Source organism: Pan troglodytes, chromosome 6 (assembly GCF_028858775.2).
Source record: "Pan troglodytes isolate AG18354 chromosome 6, NHGRI_mPanTro3-v2.0_pri, whole genome shotgun sequence".
Taxonomy (NCBI): Eukaryota; Metazoa; Chordata; class Mammalia; order Primates; family Hominidae; genus Pan; species Pan troglodytes.
This window is the reverse complement of record NC_072404.2, coordinates 42,775,768-42,796,357: the sequence shown is the minus strand read 5'-3', so window position 1 is coordinate 42,796,357 and position 20,590 is coordinate 42,775,768. Positions and strand designations below refer to the sequence as shown.

Genomic DNA, 20,590 nt, shown 5'->3' with positions numbered 1-20,590 from the left:
TAAGTAAGGCATGATGAGATTTAGGCATTTTAAATTAAAGGGCAGATAGGAACCAGAGTTGGATAGCTAAGAAGGGTACCATTAGGTGGGAATCTCTCACGAAATACAAGGCCTCATTGATTTAAAAAAAATATTTATCTTGTAATTGCAAAGTAAATGATGTTACATGGGAGGTTGAGAACACATTTCCAAAAAGAGATGAGTCTCCTAAGGCAGAACAGAAGAGCACATAGGTGCTGTCATATAGGTGCCCCCTATTGCCAACTGAGGGTACCAGATGTTGTGATGAATGGAGGATTGAGGGCAACAAGGGGCCCTAGACAAGATAAACCAAGCAGTCAGGGTGAGAGAGTGGGATCGGAAGCTATTTGCAAAGACTCCAAAACAAGAGCTAGAAGAAGTTAGGAGATCCTAAGTGAGATTTCCAAATGTTTTCTGCAGAATACCAGATCTAGGTGCTTGGTAGTTAAAATATATATTTAATGACTAAATCATAAAACATGCATATTCAACTTCATATGCATATTCAACCTCTAATTTACATTGGTTATATGTCTGTGCAAATTTTTCAGAATTGTGCTCTTTTATCTGAGCAACAGTGACTTATGGGTCAAGATTATCTGCCTTCATTTTTCCAAGTAGGAGCTGAACACTGATCTTCCTTGTTCAACCCACACACTGACCCTCCTGCTCTGTCACCAGCATAGAGCCAAGTCATTAAGTCAGACAGGTCCAAAGCAAGGACAGAGGTTGAGAGGCCAGAAGAAGGTATCAAAGTAAGGCTACATTTGGCAGTGATTCCCTCCTTCTTTTCTCTTTTCTTTTCTTTTCATTCTTGTATTTGAGACGTTGTCTCATTATTTTGCCCATGCTCATCTCAAACTCCTGGCCTCACACAATCCTCCCATCCCAGTCTCCCGAGTACCCGGGATTAAAGGTGTGAGCTACCACTCCCAGCATTCCAGCCCCTTTTTGGCAATTACTACAGGGAGAAAAATGAACATTAGAACTTGAATTTGAGAGATGATAATTCCAAACCGAATTTCTTCTTCTGCCCGCCTCCTTCTTCCCTTTATTTTCTGGTTTCTATGTGTTTTCTTGCTATTCTGGTAAAGTTAAAGTAATAGATGCTCAGGCCAACTGTGTAGGAGGAAGTCATTTAGGCAGGTAATCAGCTCAGATATCAATTGGACCACCACCTTCCTCAGGAAAGTGCTCAAGCCTGCAGCTATCACTTTTGGCAACAACTCACTCAGATGCCTCTGAGTTGTCCCTCTTGCTTTGTCCCTAGGAATACCTATACCCTAGAACTTATGTCAGTTAACTGCAGTTGCCTATCTGGCTTCCTAAGAGCAGAGCCTTGCTCTTTCTGTATTCTAAGTATCTAGTACCATGCCTGGGATCTAGAAGGTACTCAAAGTTACTATCTCACCACCATCATACATACAGCACAGCCACATCAGCATTCCACATCTTGGTTAATAGGGTCACTATCCAACTTACTCTTCAAATGCTATTCATTCTTTCAACAGATATTTATTTGTGTTTACAACACAGTGCTTGTGGTAGACACTGGGAGTACAGAGGTGAGCAAGACAGGATGGTTCCTGCTGTCGTAGAGCTGGCAGTCTAGTAAGTTTCTACTTAGAAATTTATGGGCTAGTCCCTCTTTGTGAAACTGATTAGTGGCCAAAGTCAGTACAATCACCACATGGTCCTTTACGTTTTCATCATTGCCTCAGTTTCTGTCTTCCTCTTCTCTCACCCCAATGTGATAGATTGAATGGCTGGTCACAGTTCTGCACTGCTTCGTGGTAGTAGCATACTTCCAAATCCTTGCCATGACCTCATGATGGGTGAAGTGAATTTCCTTCACCCTTTGACTTTTGTCTTGGCCAAGTGAACTTGCTTGGGCCAGTTAAGATGTGCATGGATGTGAAACGAGCAGAAGCTTGACTGTTGCTCAAGTGATTGAGCTGGGCTTTTGCACTTTTACCATCATCATGAGAACTACATACCTTGGTAGCCACTGCTCCTTCAGTGTAGGTCCCAAAATGAGATATATGGAGCGCAGTTTTTCCAGCAGCCCACAGAGCTTGAAAGAGCCACCTCAGCTGACCTGTAGATCTGTGAATGTGAGAATAACTTCTTACCTGTTGGAGTTGTTTGTTACACAGCATTAACATGACAATAGCTGACTAAGACAGCAACTGTTACACCAACTTATCTCCCAGCTTGGAAACCTTTCCATTTTCCGAATCTCCTCCAACACAGATCTGACCATATCATTCTTGCTTTTAAAACTTCTGTGGCTGTTCATTGCCTGACTCATTAAATTTTGTGGCCTCAGCAAGATGTTCAGATTTATCTTTAATTCACCTAAAGTAATTTTTCTGCTTTATCTCCATATCTTCACCCTGCACCTACCCTAGGCTCTACCTGAACTGCTCTTGTACGTGCAATTGCATTTTCATGTCTCATTCCCTCTACCAGAAACATCTTCCCCCATCTACCTGTTGAAATGTCACTTATCCTTTAGGATTTTGCACAAGTGCCACCTTAGCAAGATAGTTACCATCTCCCTTTTATTTATTCAGAATGAAATTTTGTATGTCTACTCCCACAGCATGGAATTCAAAATTTTTTGGAAAATATCTTCTAGTTCTATAGCAGTTGTTTATTTTTAAGTCTGTCTTCCCAAATAAATCATATATTTCAATATATCATTGGAAGCAAGAGCTAGATTTTATGTCTTAATATCCTCCAGGTGCTTTTAAGTAGTATCTGCTCAAATACTTTGTGTTGAGTGTTGAATTAATTAATGGCCAGAAATGTTTAATTCAATGATCATTAAAAATGGTCCACCTGACCAGTAAGCTGAATTCATATACACCGTCTTAATATGGGGTGGCCACCGTTGTTCAATTCCTGAAGGCCATGGGTATTTTGAAATTCCACACAATAAAGAATTTTCTTGCCCCAAATGCCAACAGGCCTTATTGAGAAACACTTCTAGACCCCTCCATCAGAATCTCTTCAGATGCTAATACTCTGAGGAAGTTATGAAATGATTTTGCCATCTGTTTCTTAATAAAAATGGCAGTTGTCATTATTTTTCTGCCTATGTAGCTTTATATAAGGTGAATAGAAAGCTTCAAAGACATTGAACTTTTGCAAAAGAAACTGAATTGTTCTTTTTCCAAGACGATTGGTTGGAACTCCTTGTTAAAAAACGTGTGTGTGTGTGTGTGTGTGTGTGTGTGTATACACATATACATATATGCACACATACATATACACACACGTGTGTGTGTATATATGTTTATTTACATATATACACACACACACACACATATATATATATCCCTCTGTTTCATTTTCACCTTCACTCATTTATTATATTGCTCTTAGGCCTGCTTAACCCACATACCCTGGCCATTCCGGGAGCACTGTTTTTCCCACTAGCCTTGTTTCCAGGCCAGTGGGAAAAATAACATCAGTAATGGTGCTTATTCTTTCCCAGGATGGCTGCCGAGAGACCTTCCAGTGCAAAGGACAAATGTGACTGTCAACCTTCCATCCCATGTAGGGGACTGGTACTTACCCAAGCATGCCTAGGAAATACGTGCTCTTGCAGCAGGAATGTTGAATTACATGTGTGAACACATCATGCCGTTCACAAAAATTATCTTTTGTATTTTACCTTTACCTCCCGAAGTTATCTTAAATTGGGGGAAAAAAATGCATCCCCCTTAGAATGTCATAAGAGTGGGAAGACCCAGTTCTTGCCACAGTGAGAGTTTTAAGTGCTGGAGGCAATCAGCTCCCCAGAACTCTTCTGGTCCTATTCTCCTCCTTTCTCTTTCACATATTTGTTTGCGTGGCTTGGCTGGATCCGAGGTGTATGGCATATGGCTTTTTGCCGCTTGAGCTGCCACAGAAGTAAATGTCATTGGCATATAATGCCAGATTTCCATTTTGTGAATCACAGAGCACGGGATTCTGTCCGAAAGCTCCCTGGCCACTATGTGTTCTTAAAGCAGAAGTAGAAAAGGAAAAGACCCACGCATCACACAGAGATGCTTTTCCTATTAAAATGTATTTATTGCCACAACAAGTATATATAAAATGGACATACTTTTGCCCCAACGTGTGTTTGAAAAAGGTTCTTGGCTTGTTTTATTGTGGTTTTGGCACTGGGCAAGCCTGGACATTTGCTTCCAAGCCTCAGCTGAGCAGATGCTGGTCGGTCAGGGAATCAGATGAATAAAAATTTGCTTGTGCGTGTACCAGAAAAAAAAGGCTGTGAGTAAAAGATAATCAATGTTTTTTGGATGCAGTTTACCAGAATTTTTTATTCATTAAATTTTCAAGTTATAAAAGCTTTTAGGCTGATAATGGATACCTGAAGCTGCCACAGATGCAGCCTCAGCCTTTGCTCCCCTGCATGGCTGAGAAATCAAGAGAGAGATTTGCAGATTCAGACACACACACACACACAAAGATGACATGGAGCCATATGCAACTGCCAGTATTGGACTGTTTTTGTCTGACAAATACAGCAATTTCAAATGGCTCAACCAAAAATTGTTGTACATTCATGGAATCAGTTGTATTTACCCATAAGCATTTACTGTTGGTTTCTGACACAGTCTTCTTCTGTTATTCACAGTACCTATTTCTCTTTCATGTTCTTTTATTCTGTGATCATTTAACTCACCACAATAAGTTGTAGTAAAGTCTAAGTCAGGAGCATTGGCCCTGGACCCAAGGAGTGGGATTCACACCCTAGCTCCTTCGTTTCCTTGCTAGGTGAGCTTGAGCAGGTTAATTGCCCTGCCCTGTATCCCGGTCTCTTCGTCTAGAGACTGATCGTCATGGAGTTGTTTTGAGGATGAAATGAACCAAGATTAGGTGGAACCACATGAAATGGCCAATATTGGACCATTTCTGAATTGCAGAATTTGTAGTTCTGTTCTGCTCATCTTAATCAATGAAAAGCATTTGGGGCCATTCCCATGAGGGAAATGACACGAAGATCACACAGCACACATGGCGCTCCAGATGAGGCATGGAGAGGCATGGATTCTAGTCCAGCTCTGCCTGTGACCTCCTGCATGACCCGGGGCTTTTCTCCTATCCTGCACTCACCACCCTCCCTCCTAGACAATGCTGTGGCCCCGGGGATGGCCTCCTTCTGTGCTTTGAATTTCATCCCCTCTCACCTGCTCTGGGGCTCTGTCCGTTATCATTTCTAATCTTTGCATCATTAGTCTCTTCCTCTCACATGCTGTCTTCTCACCAGAATATAAACACACACAAATCTCCCATATTTTTAATAATAAATAAATGATTTTCTCAACCCCCTATTCACCTGTGCCCCTGCAGCTCGGTTTCTGAAGTCATTGCCTCAGTTTCCCAGCTCGCCTTTTCATGTATTAATCCACTGCAGCCTGCCTTCTGCCCACACCGAGAATATAACTGAGCAAAAGAAGAGAAATAGGACTCTAAAAAGCACTAAAATATAGTGTCAGTCCTTGAAAACCTCTTTAGCCACAAAAGTCACTGGTTTTGACAAAGAATGACCTCCGATGGACAGTTTTAAATCTCAATCTTGTTTGCCACCTTTGTAGCCCTTGACCCTGTGGACCACTCTCTCCTTAAAAATTTTTTTTACTGTGACTTTGGAAATGAACATACATGCAAGATAGATATAGATATACAGATATAGATACAGACATATATATATTTATATATGTATACAATGCACCTAAGATATATGTACAAATGGCACATTGAATATACGTGGAAGAAATAAAATAACTATTATTGTTCCAGTTACTAGCAATATTTTTAGAAAAAAATTAAAGGATAACTAAAAATATAACTGAGCTCAAGAGAAGAAATATGACTCCAAAGTGCATTAATATATATTTTGAATACTTGAAAACCTCTGTAGCCACAAAAGACATAATTTCTAAGAGGCAAGTGGGAATTGAGAGGAGTCGTTGAGTTGTTCTAAATTTAAGACTGGAAAGAAGTCACATTGTTATGAATCCCTGCTCTGATGAAGAAGAGAGACATCAAAAAATTTATAAAAATACATCTTTTATCCCTTACACCTTCATGCTATTCGCATCCTCCCCCACCCCCATCTCTTCTCTTCAGCCTAAAAATATACCAAAATCATTCCTTTCCTTAAACAATATTTTCCAACCCTGTTCCTCTTTCAAGTTCTTATCCAATCTCTGTCCGTCTCTGCACTGCCAAATTTTCCAGGAGAGAATGACATCTCCACTTTCCCACCTCCTCACCTCGAAGTGGTCTGATGTTCACCCACACCCACCTGCTGCAATTGCTTCATTTAGCTCAAGGTCACCTTCTGATTGTTCTTGTTCATCCTGTTCCCTGGCTCTGAGGCATTGACTTGTGTTTCCTCCTGTGCTTCCTGGGATCCTCTCCATTCCTCATTCCCATGGCACTGACCCCTCTAGCACAGGCATTCCCTGAGGCCCTCCTCTTTTCCTCTCCTACCACCGCCTCCTCCCCACCTTCAACCAGCACCTGAGGCAGACAGAATTCCACCCTCATCGCAGACAGAATTCCACCCTCATCGTCTTCTGAGCTCCACCCCTGTGGATGGTCTGCAGACTCCTCAAACTCGGGATGTCCAAAGCTAAACTCTCCATTCTCATGGCTCCGTTCCCGCTGCTGCTTCTGTGGGCTCTAACTCCAGGGGTGACATCACAATCACCCCATATCTTGGACTTGAAATCCAGGAGAGATCTCTGGCTTCCCTACCTTTTCTCTCTAGTAGGTCCCCAAGTCCTACTGATTCACCACTCTATGAGAAGGGCCACCTGCCTTTTAATGCTGTGACTCCACTTTCCTGCACCATTATCTCAGCCCCGGTCTCTGTGCAGGAACACATGCCAGCATGAAAAATCAATTGGCTTTTGTCAGGCCGTAAATACCACCAAAAGAAAATCTAAAGGTGTTGTTAAGACAGAAAAAAACAAAATCATTTTCCTTCTCTCCTGGAAATAGCTTAAATTTTTTTTCTGGTCTTAAAAGAAATCATTCCTCTCAAGAATCACTTTCTCCTGTCATAGCTTAGCCACCCTGTGCCTTTCACTTATGGACTCGGTTTGTTCTGTATCCTGCCTTCCTGCCACCATCATCTCTTGTGTAGACGATGTGTTTGTTTTTTAATTGGTCTTCCTAAATCTGGACTTGACCCAAGCCTAAGTTCTCTTTCCCCTAGCTGCCAGAAACACCTTTCTAGGACACAGCTCTTCTCATGAGACATCTGTCTTCAAAAACCTTTGGCTCTCTCTTCTTCCAGCAGGATAGAAAAACTCCACATTCTGTCCTAAACCACTCTTCCAAACAACATGCCTGTTATGTCTAGCAGCACACCTCCTACTAACCTATCGTTAGTCATACTGAGTGCCCATCATGCCTTGCACTTCCCAGTATCTGTCCCTGATTGTGTTCCCTCAGCAAGGAGGAACCTTCACTCTTTCCGGTGAAAAATCTGCCTGTCCTTCAAGGCCCAACTCATGGGCCCTGCAAAGTCCCTCCATGGGGACAGGAGGAATTTTCCCTCTTATGTTCACTTTTCTTCCCCTCTCTTGTAGCACTTAACTTACTCAGCTATATGCTAAGTTCGGAAACTTATTTTAGCCAATTATCTTTGATTTAAATGGGTTCCCATTCATTCTCTGTCCCACCTCATGGCTACCTTGAGGCAATGCTGCAGAATTCCAAAGGCTTGAAAATCATATCTACTCTCTCTGTTTCTTGACTCTACCCCTAAGAACCAGGACTGATTCTCACTCACCTTTCTACCCCAGAGTGCCTACCAAAAAGAAAGAAATATATATGAGCTTGACAAATGTTACTTAAATTGAATTTTTATCCTATTGTTGAAAAAAATAGCTAATAATGTTTGTTTTTAAATCAGCTGATAAGGTCTTAAAAGGAAAGAGCACACTCTAGGACAAACTTTGCAATCTACAGAACAAACAGTCTTATGGACTCAGTTTGGCATTGAAGGGCATTGTGTGGCTATGACAGGAAAAAGAGTGATTCTTCTAGTGGCGATTTCTTTTAAGACCAAGATGAAAAAAATTAAGCTATTTCCAAAAGAAAAGGAAAGGGAATATTTTTTTCTGTCTTAAAAACGTCTTTGGATTTTCTTTTGGTGATATTTATTGTCTGACAAAAGCCAATTGATTTTTCATGCTGGAATGTGCTCCCACACAGACAGGGCTGAGATGATGGCAAAGACTTCCCTTCCCAAACCACGCTGGGCTGAGTCTGGAGAGCCCTGGCTTCCAGCTGTTTGTGAGGTCAATTACACCCCTCTGCATGGGGAGGAGACAAGGTTCCTTTGGCTCATCATCCTTTGGCTCAATGTTGGAAATTCACCAACATTGATTATCTCATTTGTAGATTATCTCATTTGTATAATACAGCTATTTAGAATCATAGTCATTCAAGGGGGGGATACAAAGATGTGCATATAGATGTTCATTTCATTGTTACTTATGAGTGAGAAATTGAAAATAGCCCAACTATTCAACAGTGGGGATTGATAAATTAATTTATGGATACATTTATTTATCTGTTAAAATTTTTTTTACTCATTCAGAATGATATTCATGAATAGTATCTAAATATCAGAAACACGTTTTGTACTATATTAAATGTGAGTAGAGCAGCCTGCAAAATTATATCTCAACTAAATAAAACTACAAACTAAAAAGGATTGAATGATTTTTTTTTTTTTTTTTTGAGACAGAGTCTCACTCTGTCACCAGGGTAGAGTGCAGTGGCGTGATCTTGGCTCACTGCAACCTCCACATCCTGGGTTCAAGCGATTCTCCTGCCTCAGCCTCCCAAGTAGCTGGGACTAAAGGTGTGCACCACCATGCCCAGCTAATTTTTGTACTGCTAGTAGAAACAGGGTTTCACAATGTTGGCCAGGATGGTCTTGATCTCCTGACCTCATGATCTGCTCACTGCGGTCTCCCAAAGTGCTGGGATTGCAAGCGTGAGCCACGGCACCCAGCCAGGTTGAATGATTTTAACAATGGCTTCTATGATGTTGGGTTGTGGGTTTGAAAGAAAAATGGTTTCTTCTGCATAGTGTGATTAATTATATTTTTCTTTTTTACTATGTCTTTAATGTTCCCCATCTTTGCTACCTAACATGTATTATCTTACAATCATTTTTTTAAAGAAACACTTTAAATTTTGTGGGTGTGGAACTGGCACCAAGCTCCAGGTGTGGTCTGAGCAGTGGTGTCAGTCTAGGAGGAATTTCTTTATCTTGACATTCCATGTTATAAATTCAGGCTAAGTTTGTTTATTCTTCCTTGAAATAGAGCCTGGGTTTGGGCCAGCTTTGCCAGCCCAGCTAGTGCCCAGCATCTTAGCCTGAAGTTGATTGGTACTGAGATCTAAAGCCCTTCAGGCTTGATTCAAGAAAGACTCATTAACTGGAAGGAAGTTCTAAGCAGATGTGATACACTTAAGAAAGTAAGCCACATTGCAGACAGAGCTGGACCCAGCACCTAGATTGCTTGTAAAATGGATTTCTGAAAGGGGTAGTGTTCAGGAGTGCTTCTCAGAGCACCCTAGTCCCTCTCAGACTGAGATTGCAGGAGTGGGAGGAGGAAGGAATGGGAGACAACAGGGGATGAGTCATTGAGATGTTTTCAGATATCCTCAGCCCCATGGCTGTACCTACGATGCTGGATAGAATGACAGAAGTACTCAGAAGAAGGCTTGTATAACCTCTTTAAGTTTAAGGTTTGCAGTAGGATTTTGTCTTCTTGGCTAAGTTAACAGATACATCTAGAGATGGTATTCCTGGTGTTGTATTAGTAAATCCAGCCCTAGAGGGTTCCCAGTATTGGCGAGAGCTGTGAAAAGAGCTAAGTGTGCAATAGCCATAGCACATATATTGTATGGAAAGAATGCAAAGGAAAAATTACATAGAGGAAGAACTTTATTTAAGAGAGCATCATATGAATAGAAGCTCTCCAGGTGAGCAGAATAGAGTCTGCTTGGAAAAGATATTAAATATAATGAAATTCATGAACAGAAAATGTAATAAATGGAACTTTATTATTTTCAAGACATTAAGGCTGTATTCTTGGGTTCCCAAGACTTGAAGGAAACACAGGGCAACATGTTAAATTGCATTATCTCAGGCACTTCCTAAATATTACTTGAATAAATGCACCAACTCCTCACTTCCCACTGGGATTTTTTTTGTGTGTGAAATATGTTTTCTCAGTGTATGTTCAGAATAGCTGAGAGGTCCAACACAATAGACTCTCACAAAACATAAGCAAGAGCACTTATTCAAGGTTCAATGTATGTGATTGTTTCAAAGATTTGCTTCATCGTTCTCATGCTTTTCATTGTGTGGAGAGAATTGTAGGCAATGCATTTTGGAAACCATGTTCTAAATTTAGCTTGAGATGACTTGGTGGGGGTAGGGATACATTTTTGCATTGTATATACATGGATTGGTTATTGCCCTTCAGGGCCAATTTTTATTTTTAATATCAAATTAACTCTTTTCTGCAATTAGTAGCTTCAAGTTGCAGGCAAGTACTGGACAATAAAATAAAATTATATTTTTTTCTAAATTTAATTTCTCCACAAATTAGGTTATAGAGCTTATTCTTGATGAAGATTGAGAATAACCTGTCAAATATCATTTGCTTAGGGGTCATGGTTCACATTTCAAAGCTTCCTTTGATTGGAAGTATTCATAGATAGAGAACAGTTTGAAGCGATCTGGCTCTTACATGCTGTTGCTATTGAAAGATGGGTTTAAGAACAGCAATCCTGTTTTTGTGATGGCAGTGCTGGTTCACTAAGACTAGGCACACACTTAGTTGGTTTGTTTAGAGAGGTTATGTGTTGTTGCTGATATTCATCGTGTGACTGGTTTCTGATAAAGCCAACTTACTACCAAGATCCAAAGTTAAAACAACTGGGTTTAAACAGGACTCACCCTAGAATTTCATATGGTGACTCGTTGGGCCTATGGGTACCCTCCCCCTGTGGTTCCATATCTGGCTCTGTACAGACCTCTTGGATCCCCCTTTAAGCTTCTCTGCTTTGTCCACCCCCTTCAGAACATGACCTCCCTGGAATTGACTGCCTTCATCTCTAGTTTCTTCTTCTTCTTCCTTGCTTGCCAGGGTAAGCTGAGTCTGCTTGTGTTCTTGACCTTGTTGGTTTCTGTCTTGCTCATCAGACCCTATATTCTTCCCCGCATCCCTGATGCACTCTTTTCTGTTGTAGTGTAATCCCTGTTGTCACAGGAGACCGGAATGCATAGGTTATCTGTGAGCCTTTTCATTTGATAAAATACCTGTGAATGTGTGAGAAGAAAAAGCAGAAAAAGTAAGGGCATGAAATGTCTAACCATTTGAAAAAACATGGTGAGCCATGGGTTTAATCTCTGCACACTGCAATGAAATTTGTCCTCTAATGAGAATATCAGAAACTAGTTTTTTTCTCAAAAGGTAGAATTATTTGCATGTGAAATGGGTGTGTTTTGGAATTGGAAGAGGTTTACTTATTCATTAGATCTGAAAACCAAGGAGGATGTGATGAAGCTTTCCTTTTCCTATGGCGAAGAAGCTGTTTCTCATTTTGCACCATCTAAAGGATATCCTACCATTGGCCCAGTCGCTTTTTGTCACCATATTGCCAGTGGATGTGCTTGGCAAGACTGAGCTGAGAATTTTGGCATTTTCATTTTTCCTTCTGGCTTGATTTTTCATCAGCCTGCAATTCTGGAATTCATTTCCATGGTATATTTGGAAAATTCAAATTGGCAAGTGATAAACACAGAATTTCACCAACTATCCCTTTGAAGGCTTTCAGCATGATCAGAGATGCATCATGTTGGCCCTTGTTCTTCAGGCCCATGCTCTTCTGGGTCAGCCCATTCACTTATTAGGTCTGTGATGCCCCAAGACCTTCCAGACCTTGACTCTCCAGTCCTGTGAATGCAAATCATGGTCACCTCTCCAAGCCTGGTGCTCTGGAAGAGGCAGGAAGAAATGCATGGGTTGGGGATCTGTTTATAGATGGGTATGCATTTTGTGGATCCTGGTGTTATTTCTTACTGTTCGTAGGTATCACTTACATGTTAGGCATTTTGTGGGTAATAAAAAATAGCAAAGCCCAGGGAAATAAAATTCATATTAATGACTCATATTTTATAACTCAGCCTTAGGATGCTTGGGAATAATCCCACCTGCTCCAGCTGCTTGCCTGGGGAGCTGTGAGGCCACAATGGGGTGTGCTGCTCAGGGTGCTCCACAGATGGACACCTGAGTTTGAATCCTGAGTGTCCCACTTTACTAGATGGCAACTGGAGACATGTTATCTGAATGTCTTGAGCCTTCGTTTCTCCATTTGGAAATGGGGCCTTTTATAGCATAGGCCCATGGTAAGCACTGCATCTGCATTTTTTGTTACTCTCCTAAGCTTCCACAGATGTCCAGGCTTATCACAGAGAGCTCAGCATCCTGGGATCAAAAGATAAAGTGACAGTATGACAGGGTTTGCACATTCTGCTCAGGATCATCTCTCCATGAAAATGAGGAAAAGAGATGCAGGTGCCTACGTATGGGAATGTTTCCATGGAATATTATTGATATCTCCCTTTGAGGATAAAAAGAGCTGTAAAAGGTCTTCTGACTATGTGCAGTTCAGGTTTTGCATATGTTTTGGTCTTAAAAATGCACCATGTAAAATGATTAGAGATAACTATATACTGGTCAGCCCAAATACTAGAGAAATATCTCTCCAAAGTCTCTTGAATGAAATAAAGTAGTTTCACTGAGCCAGTAGTGGCTACACCTCTGACCCATTGGGGAAGAGTCCCCACTTCTGATCTCACATCCTTGGGAGATATGGTCTGATTCAGTCTGCACTGGGCCTGTTGCTGTTATGGAAACGATATCAGTGTGTTTTATGTGTGTGGGCTCATGCATGTGCACGTGTGTGTATGAGGGCATTCCATAAGAGGGCTGAGATGTAGGTGGAGAAGAGCCTACTGCATATACACCCTAACTGTTTGGAATTTTCATGAGGCTAAGTACCCTGATGACCTCCCTCATAAGAATGAATTAATCAAACAAAACTGGTTGCAGCATAGCCATGTCATAAACTGTAGAGACCATTACCATCACCTTCATTGCCAGCAAAGAACATGAATCCTAATGAAATGGATACTCAGTGGAAGCATCCAGTTTGGGACCAGGAGCTGGAAAATGAAAGGAATGGGTATAAGTGCCACCTCTCTTAGTGCCCGGTAAATGGAATCCCTTCATCTGCCTTTTAAAGGCTCAATATAAATGGTGCTCATTTCAGTTAAGACCTATAGGTGAACTAAGGAGAATTTGGACAGCCAGTTTAGAAATTATTCTATAATAGTCACCATATTTTTTATTCAAAAATACATGTATACCACCTAACATTCTTTTTTTATTTGTGGATTTATTTAAAAAGTATTACAAATGTATAAGAATTACATCAGATTTAGTAATAATACATTTAATAAATCATGCTTATGGAAAGGAATAAAATTTCATGAGATTGAATCTGCCCCAAGACAATATGGGATAAATGGTACTGACAGTGCCTGCTCCAAGCAGAACAAAGACTACAGGTTGTAACGTGTGAGCGAAATAGAAAGGGATTTCTTATGACCTTTATTCAGATGCCCAGCAGTGATTCCCACCCCACCCTCTGAATTTTCTGAGTATTTGATACTGTGATTCCCTTCTCCTTTTGTGGACAGCACATAGTAAATCTGAATGTGTTCAGAAGCTGGATGATAGGCTACCTATCATCCATGTGGAGCCTGTGGAGTACAAGTCCATTAGGTGTATGCAGAACAACTTCATGCCAGTTCTTGGGAACTTGACAAGCAGTCATCCAAATATGATGCTGACAAAATCTAGGTTTCCCTCTTTTTGAGGCTCACCAGCAGCTCTGTAAGCTTGTATGTACTTTTTTCATCACAGTCTAGAAGGCGAAAAAGTCGCCAGAAAGTCCAGGTTAACTAAATAGAGCACCCAGTCTGGGATCTCCATAACAAAACCACTGGACAAGATCCCATGGAAAAATTCTTTGGAAGTTTCCTCGAAGATGCTATAGCTATTTTTTTCTTGAAGCGGACCCTCTGAAAATATCGATGAAGTCGCTTATTTTCTAGAACTAAAACCATGACTAGCTAGGTGGACGAAAGAGCTTATTTGCTAGCTTTCAAATAGATGAAGGGGAGAAGGATTGAAGGCTAAAATAAAATTATCTGTTTACCTTGCAATTTTGTCTTAAAAATGAGTTTTTCAGGATAAAAATTACCTTAAAAAACTGATGACGTTTCACATAGTGTCAACAATAATAATACATAGTCTTCCTACCTTATTGCTGATGGTTCTAATAACATCTGTATTACCTAGTGAATGTGTTCTTTGTGAACTTGCATGCTCTCTCTTCATATACCTCCTTAGTAGGATAACTACCAAGCACCAGACTGTGCTGTCTACCCACCCTCCACTTTAACTTTGGATTATATGATACAACCAGGATTTGCAGTCATTCAAAAGAAAGATGATCTTACTCTCATATAGATGGTCTTTTGTAATGGCTTGAAATAGTGAGACCCTCTGTCCCATTCTCCAAAAACTGCCTTTTTCCATTTTATATGTGGAAGATTAATTTTGAGGTAGTCTTCTCCTCCTTTACAAAAACATCTCTTAGCAGTGGTTCCTAAACTGTGGTATGCGTAAGAATTCCTGGAGTGCTTGGGAAAATATTCGTGACTCTGCCCCCTGAAATTCTGATTGGGGAGAGATGCACTTGGACCCCAGGAATCTGCATTTAATGAGAATTTCTAATGTAAGTGATCCTTGTGGATCACACTTAAAGAATCTAGAGCTTGAATCCCTTGATTCAAATCCTGGCTCTGCTACTTTTTTGTTGTTGTTGTTATTTCAGTCAAGTTGCTTAACCTCCTTATGCCTCAATTTCCTCATTTGTATAAATAGTGTAATAACATCTCACAGGGCTTTTGGGAGAATTAAATTGGTTAATCTAGACAAAGTGGTTAGAATGCACTGGATTATGAACTGCTAGGTTAATTCCTGAATTATTAATTGCTGAATTAATTCTTAATTGCTGGATTAATTCCTGGATTATTAATTGCTCAATAAATGTTAGCTAGATCAACCCAACAAATCACGGATGTCTTGAAATAGATTGTTTCAATCAGGTTTGTATTCTGTTAATCTGTCATTCCTATCAGCTGAGGAATATATATCTTGGGTTATGTTGGTGTGTTAGGATGGACAAGGAGTCATTTAATTGGAGCACTGCAATGCGTTGTCATTGCTTGTAGGATAAGAACCAGACTCCTTAACTTGGTCTCTAAGCATCTGCTGGTCTGGTCTTACACCATCCTCCCAGTCATTCTCACTGTGATCCATTCACATTTGGCTTCTTTCAGATTTTCAAAGATGCCATGTTGCCTCCTAGCACACATGTGTTTTGTTTGGGTCACTCTTCCCCTCACTCTCAATTTATTAACTTTTACTCTTCCTTTAGATCATGGCTTGATGTCACTTTCTCTGAAATGCTTTTCCTGATCTCACTAAGTGATTATTTGTGCTAAGAGAACACAGAGTTCATAGCTCTGTTTTTATACTCCATATCACAGTTATGCTTAATATTTTTGCCTCCTCTATTAGAGTCTGCAGGTTGTAAGGCAGAAACCTTGTCAGTTTGTTGTATCACTAGCACAAGTGCCTGGCATAGATACTTGCTAAATATTTGTTGAGAAAATTACTAAATTTTGATTGAGGAAGACTTCGATGGAATGATGGTTTTGGCATAAACTGAGGATTTGGACAGCCTTCAAGAGGATGGGAAGGCAAAGGGTGGGTGTCCCCATGGCAGAGGAGACTAGGCAGGACAGTTTAGAGGAGATGTTCCAGAAAGATGGTAGAGAAAACCTGAGCCATCCACCACCCTGAGGGTGAATGTTGTCTGGGCAGAGCTGAGAAAGATTGACAGTGTTGGCATTGGGTGCTGTACCTGGGTGAGACTTTCTTCCTACACTTAGTGGCATAAAGAGACAAAATGGAAAACCAGGATTCATATTCTTGAAGGTACAAATCCAACATCAAGACCAATGGGCGGCCAGGCGTCGTGGCTCCCGCCTGTAATCCCAGCACTTTGGGAGGCCAAGGTGGATGGATCACCTGAGGTCAGGAGTTCGAGACCAGCCTGTCCAACATGGTGAAACCCCATCTTTAATAAATATACAAAAATTAGCCAGGCATGATGGCACATGCCTGTAATCTCAGCTACTCAGGAGGCTGAGGCAGGAGAATCGCTCGAACCTGGGAGGAAGAGGTTGCAGTGAGCCGAGATCACACCATTGCACTCCAGCAAGACTGTCAAAACAAAACAAAACACCAGTGGGCTATAGCTGAGCATTTGGAGTTGGATGGATATGGGGTTTATACTGAGCTTCATTTAGGAAGAAAGGAGGCTGAGGGCGACTGTTGCTGTTTAGACAGTGGATGTGTTGTAGATGGATAGTTCAGCTTGGCTTCAAGAATCAGAAACACACAAAGAGCAGGTCCCAGCCTCCTCAGAAGCCTCATCTGGGTCATTACGGGCTGAGGGTCCCAGGCTTGCAGAGACCTTTAAGGAAGAGAAGGTTCTCCTTGAGGTTGTTATGATGCCAAGGCAGATGATGATAGGGCAGAGAGTAATTCTTTTCTCTCTAACATAAGCCCAAATCGGTGCCTTCTGTGACACTTACCATTTTCCATCAATCTCTGTGGAACTGAGGGCTTCCACAGACCCCTGAGTGAGATTGCCACCTTATGAGCCCCCTCGAGTCTGACCAGGATGTGCAGCCATTCACTGCTCAGTGGCGACCCCTGCTGCTAAGGAGAGAGATGGCAGCACATTCAGAGTTGGTGACATTAATTCTAGTCATGCAACCCGGGGAATTTGGAGCAAGCAGAGGAGGAGTCTGAGGGGATGAAAATGGGCTGAGGAAATCCAGGGAGATCCCTAGTGTTCAGGGCGCCTTGATGAGGTGCTAATGCAGAAAAGAGCTGGGCCTGAACACTCCGTACTTACAAAATCTTCCACAAGCCGCCAGTGTAATCGCTTCATTCCAAAGGTTTGCTAGGAACCACCGCAGTGCCCTCTGAGGAATACCATTGCAAACTTTAACTTTTATTTGCGGAGCTCTCAGGGCTGTTAGGCAACAAATATTTTTAAAGATACCCCTCTAATTCTCTAGGTTAAAAGTTGCAGTAATTTTAATTAGGGGTAGAGGCTGTTTATGTTTGTTTACATCCTGGGTAGGAATTAGAGTATAAATCCTCCCAGTGGGACCCCTGCTGGGATGCTCTCGAATGCTTGCATTCCTGGGTATGTGAGCACCCCTGGTGTGCATGCCTTGTGTGTACATGGCAAGGTATTGCGAGGTGGTTCTATGACATTTCTGGACAAAAACTGTGTGTGAAGAGAAAGTAGGAGAAAGCAAACTCACAATCAAATAAAAGTAGAGAGAGGGGAAGAGATGAGATTGCAGTTGATTATGGGTCTGGCAGCAGATGTTCTACACGAATCCAACTCGCTGCAGCCAGTCTGTTTCTATGGCAACAGAATCAGTAATTATTGAGCCCAGGCACTCCCCCCCTTCTCCCAACAAGGTGGAGGCTGATGAATATGAACTATCTCCAGCCCATCACCAGCTTTTTCTTTTTCTTCTTGTCCTTATTTGTTTTTTAGTTCTTTATAAGAAAAAGTGGGGAATATATTGAGAAGTCCCAAGAAGGGGAGCTATGTGTTTATTGACAAAAGAGCATAGGACACTAAAATAGAAACGAAGTTATTATTTTCCTCTTGTGATACTCTAAGAGAAAAGCTCTTCCTGGAAAAGCCGATGATCTCTGAAGATGCTAAATAAATGAGCAGGAGTTTCCCTGAAATGGAGGCGCCCTTTGATTGGCTGATCTTTCCTCGACTCCTGCCAATCGGAGCATCCCTGGGCTCCAGCTCCATAAACATAAGCAAAGCTACATGCTTATTCTTCTGGACTTGGAGTGTATACCATTCAAAGGTGTGCGGCGGGTCTCTGTTCACATGGCTCAACTGGAAACCTGTTTCATGAACAAGCTTACTCAGGAACCATCTGGTGGTATTCCAGCACATTGTTCTTCAGGGGGACGACTCTAAGTCGCTTTGTGGTGGCAGCAGCTTAGAATCAGTATTTGTGGTTGGGAAAGATGGACTTACGGGAGCTTGGTGAGTAAACCTCCGTCTCACACATCTGTCCACCGGTATTATCAGCCTGAGCTAAATGTAGCTTTGTCCTATTGTCTGCCGAGAAAACTGAATTAGAATAAGCACATGGAGGAGCGGGCATTCAAGGGTTCCCATGATGTAGGAGACTCTGAATTCAAAAGACTGCATGCTTTGCTTGGGTCTGATGCGATTTGTAGCTGACTGTACATTATACTTGGACATTGGTTGTCTTGTTAGGATTAGTGTAAGGAGCAGAGTTCTGCTTTATTTCCCTGGGTGTTGATGCATTTCAAGAGAAAATGCTTTTAAAGCTACATTAATAATAAGAGTCAACCCTGTGTATTGCTAGGAAGAGAGAAAAAGGTGCAGGCACGGAGCCCGGAGCCGCTTGATTGTGTTGCTGGTGTTTGCATTGTGAAGAGAGATGTTATTACAATGGTCTGTCAAACACTTCTTCAGACCCCCAGCCACGGAATGAAGCATCTCTTCTCCGTGTGCCACTGTTCTCTGCTTGGAAAATGGGTAACTGAGCTAGGTCATGTCCTTTCCTTTTATGAAACCTGTCTCCAAATTGAAATATGTTTTTTAATTAATTGCAAAGATAAAGTGAAGTGCAATTGGAAAGATTTTAGCAGTCAAAAAGCATGCTTCAAAATGACTCTATTTTGCATCCTTTCAAACCCCTGAAAAACCAGAGAGGGTTTGCAAAGTTATATTCAAGGATTGGCTCTCTGCCAGGAAAGGGATGCTCTGAGCTATTGCTCTGCTCCCTGGGGTTTAATTTTCTGACACTGGTGATGAAATTTTCAATTTCGTTGGGTAGAAACAGGAAGAACAAGAAAGCAGTACTATAAACAGGCAATGGAGGGGCAGCGTGGGGAACGAGAAACTCTTTGCCTGTAGGGACCCTTCTAGCTGCAAACTTAAAAATGTATGTGGCAAGATGCAACCCAAGCACCGAGCAGGATTCCAGACGAGTTATAATCATTCTGAACGGGGAGAGGAAAGGTAATGCCATTGGCTTGGGTGCAGAGAGTGGGGGCTGAAGTTGGGGCTTCTATCTCTGCCTAAGATCTTTTCCCCTGATTGTCTCCTGATTTTGAGGATTCATCATGTTACTTTTTTTAAAATGTGATTTCCTGTCTTATGTGCCTGAAAGTGTCATAGCACACTTGATGTCTTCTATTTACAGTCCACTTGACTTCAAATAATGGAGAGAGGAAAAGAGAATGAAGCATCTGGTTTATGAAGAAATGAAATAGTCAAACGAGAAATCTTATTGGGTTGTCCTTTTTAAAAAATGTCCTTTTGCACAGGAGAATGCTGTGGGTCTTCACGTGGCTGTAGAATAGAATTTACTTTATCCTAAATGGGACCTGTGATGAATGGTTAAAGAAACAGAAGAGCTAGAAAGCTTTTGCCTATAGAAGACTCAAGGCAGGGTGAGGGCGACTGGGTGTCTGGGAGAGACCTTCTACTCTGTCTATTAAAGAAGTAGGGCTGACGTTGCAGGAGAGGGAGAATTTCCTAACTGCGGGTGACAATGCATCAGGGACACCTGGTCACTTGACAAGGTCAGTGACCTGTTTGTTAGCTGAATGCCTTTCTAGAGATGTAGGCTGCTCTCTGATCCCATGAGGCTCCAGATGGCTGGATACATTGAGAATTCTGCCTGACTGGAAGAGCTTGTGTGCATGTTAACTCTGCCTGCTGCACCACACTCCTCAGTACACCTCGATGCTCGATTTTGAGGAAGTCTGGTTTCTAGAGGATGTGCATTAAGTGACAGTCAGCTCGTTAGAGTCAATGTCCATTTCGCCTTGGCCTCTTCTCTCCCCCACTAGTGTCACTTTACATGAGCGAAGTGCTGGCACCTGTTGGTAAGAATGAGAGAAGAAACCAGCTTTTTATGGAAGCAGTAAAAAATGTTTACAAAAAAAAATCTAAAACAGTAGTTCTTAAGCTATTATTGGATCATGGAACTCTTTAAGAGTGTGAAAGCTATGAACCTCCTCTCTGCTCTCCCCGCCTAAAAATGCATTCATGCACAAACACATAACACTTTGATAATCAGGCATTTTAGGGTAAAGCAAGATCCCTGTCCTGGGGGAATAGCCAAGAATGTATCATACCCTGAAGTTCATTGTCTCCTTCTTTTCAGATGGGTCGGCTAAATGCTGCAGCCTCATCTCAATCTGTCCTGAGCATT

General features: G+C 41.6%; 1 protein-coding gene across 20 annotated transcripts in view; it reads left to right on the top strand.

Annotated features, from left to right (window-relative positions):
- ELMO1 (engulfment and cell motility 1) overlaps positions 1-20,590 on the top strand; it is a 589,252-nt gene that overhangs the window by 438,726 nt on the left and 129,936 nt on the right. Inside the window, exon 1 of one of the 20 annotated variants that reach the window (XM_016957277.4) lies at positions 18,157-18,381. The exons of the other annotated variants lie outside the window; for them this stretch is intronic. The gene's annotated coding sequence lies outside the window, so the exon portion shown is untranslated. Of the gene's footprint in view, positions 1-18,156; positions 18,382-20,590 lie in introns of those variants that run through there. 20 annotated transcript variants of the gene reach the window in all.